The following is a 5,000-nucleotide window of genomic DNA, read 5'->3' on the forward strand; positions in this document are numbered from 1 at the left end:
CTCGTCTCTCTCTCTCTCTCTCTCTCTCTCTCTCTCTCTCTCTCTCTCTCATAATGTAGGCTAAAAGGTAGATATAAAAAACTCAAATGAGACAAATTTAGAGTGACAATATTACCTTCTCTCTTCCCATGTTTAAGAGAGAGAGAGAGAGAGAGAGAGAGAGAGAGAGAGAGAGAGAGAGAGAGAGAGAGAGAGAGAGAGAGAGAGAGAGAGAGAGAGAGAGAGAGAGAGAGAGAGCAGTGAGCGAGAAAAAGGATGAAAAGGCGATGAAGGCGAAGAAGAAGAAGAAGAAGAAAAGAAGAAGAAGAAGAAGAAGACGAAGAAGAAGAAGAAAATTAGGAAAGAGGCATATTGAGGACGTTTCAGAATCAAGTAGCTGTAATAGTGAAGAGGAAGAGGAGGAGGAGGAGGAGGAGGAGGAGGAGGAGGAAGATCAAGAAGAAGAAAAATAGGAGTTAGAGCGGAGTTAGAAAAGGAAGAAAAGAACGATAAAAGAAACACACAAACACAGACACACACACAGACACACACACACACAGAGAGAGAGAGAGAGAGAGAGAGAGAGAGAGAGAGAGAGAGAGAGAGAGAGAGAGAGAGAGAGAGAGAGAGAGAGAGAGAGAGAGAGAGAGAGAGAGAGAGAGAGAGAGAGAGAGAGAGAGAGAGAGAGAGAGAGAGATTGAGAGGAGGTGAGGAGTCCACAATGGAGAGGGACGACAGTTTGATGACACATGATGGTGAATTTATTGGTGGCGGTGTTTTCTGGCGAGATACAATAAGCAGCATATGGGAGGAGAGAGGGATGATTGATGAGAGAGAGAGAGAGAGAGAGAGAGAGAGAGAGAGAGAGAGAGAGAGAGAGAGAGAGAGAGAGAGAGAGAGAGAGAGAGAGAGAGAGAGAGAGAGAGAGAGAGAGAGAGAGAGAGAGAGAGAGAGAGAGAGAGAGAGAGTTTTGTTTATTTCATTTAATTCTTTCTTTTTGTCAATGATCTGTCTTTTGCATCACTGTAGAAGATTCATTACCGTTCGTTACTCACTCTGTTACTCTTCAGTTATTTATTCACTACGCTCTCAGATTCGTCAGTGTTGATACCAGATTTCATTTTAATTTACCTGCAATTTTTAGTTTTTTGTTTTTATTTTAGGATACGTTGCTTTTTTTTTCCATTAATGCCGACTCATTATCGCCAATTCATTAACTGAGCGTTTTTCCCTCCTGCGCTTTACTTTCATTGATATCACGTCTGCGAATAAGCGTCGCGTGCGGAGTATTTTTGCAGTTTTCTTGATTACAAATACGCAGCGTTATTCTGTGATCCTTTTGTTTTACTCTCTACACTTTTTAAAATGAATCCTCTCAACGGTATTCTTTTACCAATTACCTTAATCATTTACACTTTTACTCCAGAATATCAAAGTATACATCGCTACAATGGGAGAGACGAGACACATTAATGACGCGTTAGAAAAGAGAAATTCTCCGCTAAGTGAATTATGTAAGTTTAACCTCTTCAGTACCACTATGTTAACTATTTGGTGTTTTTATATTGCGTCAGAAACTCATGTTTGGGATGAAAATAGTGATAACTGTGGCCATTAATCTCCTGACCTCCATACACCTTTCCTGATGTAAATAAAATTATCTAATCGGAAGCAGATCTCAAAGTAAAAATGTGTCCTAGTACTGAAGGCGTTAAATGGCGACTTTCATTATAGTGTCCGGCCTCACAGAGAATCGATCTTTGAACACTGGACACTCTGGGTAATGGAGCTGAAGCCAAGAAGGTCAATAATGTTTAAAAATATCAGGTTAAATAATGAAACTGTAAAGGTAATGTAAATCTAGTATATTCTCGAGTATTATATTTGTTGACTACTGTAAACACTGCTAAATTTGTAGATGTGTCCTGTAAGAAATGTGATGTTGGAAATATGGCGCGCTCCCATCTAGTCGAGATAGCCAGAGGATCTACCACCATCATTTCTATCACTACCACCACCACCACCACCATCATTAGGAACGTTTTTCATTCACTATTACTGATGTGTGATAGAAAGTTATAAGACCTACCACCATCACTACTACTATCAAAACTGGTAATTTTTTCATTTACTATTCTGATTCATGATAGAAAGCCAGAAGACCTACCACCATCACTGCCACCACCACCACCACCACTACGAACTCTTACAAGCACAATCACTACGCTACACCCCTTCCACATCAGCAGCACCACCATCCTCACCATAACAAGAAATACCAACCTTAACACATCCTCTCACCAGTACCAACCTTCCCACATCCTTTCACTAGTACCAACCTTCCCACATCCTTTCACCAGTCCAACCTCCATATCCTTTCACCAGTACCAACCTTAACACATCCTCTCACCAGTACCAACCTTCCCACATCCTTTCACTAGTACCAACCTTCCCACATCCTTTCACCAGTACCAACCTTACCATATCCTTTCACCAGTACCAACCTTCCCACATCTTTTCACCAGTACCAACCTTCCCACATCCTTTCACTAGTACCAACCTTCCCACATCCTTTCACCAGTACCAACCTTCCCACATCCTTTCACCAGTTCCTTCTCCACGTGCACAAAACACAACATTCAACAAGACAAGTCACATTTCATCCCCAGTCACCAGTACTTTTCACCACATCAACACTTATTACTACAGATTTTCACCACCTACAGACTCTCTTCACTCACCACTCCACGATTCACTATTAGATCACCATAAACATCAAAGTAAGTCTAAATGAAGATGCAATACACAACCAGAGAGAGAGAGAGAGAGAGAGAGAGAGAGAGAGAGAGAGAGAGAGAGAGAGAGAGAAACCTACCACTAAACCTTCCCAAACACAGGCAAGTACAGACAGAACACAGCTTTTTCTGCGGTTAAATGAGTTACAAAAGATTAGTTAGTTAAGTCACCGCGATGGGGATAAACTTTCCTATCCGTAACCTTTTATTTTTCCTATACGAGAATGATTAACTTCAGATAGGTCAGTCCCTTTCCCTTAACTTCCTCCTGCTCTTAATGTCTTTCCTACCTCTCCTCTACTCCTCCTCCAGCCTTTCCCTTCCGTCGTGTTCCAGTCCCCTGATAATCATAGCGGCCAGTGTATTAATCCGGAATTACTAAAACATCTACAGGGAGAGGCAAGAGAAATTGAGGGACGGAGGAAAGGAGAGAGAAAGTCTGAGCAGGAAGGAAGAAAAAACTACTGAAGGAGGGGATGGGAATCTAATACACAGGGCGCGCGAGAGAGAGAGAGAGAGAGAGAGAGAGAGAGAGAGAGAGAGAGAGAGAGAGAGAGAGAGAAGAGAGAGAGAGAGGAGGAAAGAAATGAGGAGGAGGAGGAGGAGGAGGAGGAGGAGGAGGAGGAGGAGGAAGAGGAAGAGGAAGAGGAAGAGGAAGAGGAAGAAGAAGAAGAAGAGAGGAGGAGGAGGAGGAGGAGGAGGAGGAGGAGGAGGAGAAAGACAGGAAAAGGGCACCAATGACGATACCGACAACAAGACAAGACAAAAGAAAAAAAGAAAAAAAAAGCCTCGATAAAAAAAAAAAAAAAAAAAAAACACGCGGATACCAAAGGACAGAAGAAAGCAGAGTAACACAAAAAAAGAAAAAAAAAAAAACAGAAGAAAACAAAGAAAAAAGACAAAATGACACGACCACCACTACTTGAAACACCACTAACACGAGTCTCCACCGACAGAAACACAGCAATAACAATAAAGATGAAGAAGAAGAACACGAAGACAAAACGATGACAGGGAGTTGACAGAAGGAGGATAAGAAGCGTCAGGAAAAGGAAGAGAGCATGAAGGAACAGATAGAAGAAAAGGAGGAGGAGGAGGAGGAGGAGGAGGAGGAGGAGGAGGAGGAGGAGGAGGAGGAGGAGGAGGAGGAGGAGAAGGAGGGAAAAGAAGAGGCTGGCTAAAAAGTCTCGTGATGCAATGGTGAGATTCAAGAGACTGGAACGAGTAGGAATAAAAAAATGCCCTCAAAAAAGGGTAACGGAATGAAGGAGGAAAAGAGAGAGAGAGAGAGAGAGAGAGAGAGAGAGAGAGAGAGAGAGAGAGAGAGAGAGAGAGAGAGAGAGAGAGAGAGAGAGAGAGAGAGAGAGAGAGAGAGAGAGAGAGAGAGAGAGAGAGAGAGAGAGAGAGAGAGAGAGAGAGAGAGAGAGAGAGAGAGAGAGAGAGAGAGAGAGAGAGAGAGAGAGAGAGAGAATGTGAAGCAAAGTGAGTTTCAATGCGTTTATGCAGAAAAGAGGAGAAGGAGGAGGACGAGGAAGAGAAATAGGAGGAGGAGGAGGAAGAGAAAGACGACGAGGAGGAGGAAGAGAAAGAGGAGAAGGAGGAGGAGAAGGAGGAATACAATACATAGGAATACAAAGGAAGACAAACAGCAACAGACCCTTAGGTCCTTACTAGGCTGTTTGTGGAGACTATCTACTAACTACCAGTGGTAGAGACAGGACAGCAAAGCAGAAGTCTCCTTCCCACCCATCCCTCCCTCCAGCCGAGGCTGGCAGGAAAAAAGGCGAAACCATGTGATATTAAAAAATCACATGGAATTTTAGTAGAGAGTGAAAAGGAAATGTGTAATCTACGTCTGACTACTTGTGTTTGTGGGGGAAAGTGTTAACGCTTGGTAAATGTCATGTTGTGTGTGCATTGTGTACGTGGATGCACAGTGTGTATGTCGAATGGGTGGTGCGGCAGCCTTGCCTGGCGCTTTCTAGGAGGCAGCAGTCAATCAGGCCCCAGCTCCGTTCAATCCACTGAGATAGCATACTTTCCTGTAGGGACGCCGTACGCTGATAACCCCTTGCAACATTGATCCCTGGTACTTAGTTCCCGATGATGATCAATGGTTGACAAGGCCCTCTCCAAACACAGCCCGTCACAGGTCGAGAGTAGTAGTAGTGACCGTTCACTCTGGGCTATCTGTGCGTGTATGCAGTGTAGTGTAGTATGTATGTA

Source organism: Portunus trituberculatus, chromosome 37, assembly GCF_017591435.1.
Source record: "Portunus trituberculatus isolate SZX2019 chromosome 37, ASM1759143v1, whole genome shotgun sequence".
In the NCBI taxonomy this organism is placed as follows: domain Eukaryota; kingdom Metazoa; phylum Arthropoda; class Malacostraca; order Decapoda; family Portunidae; genus Portunus; species Portunus trituberculatus.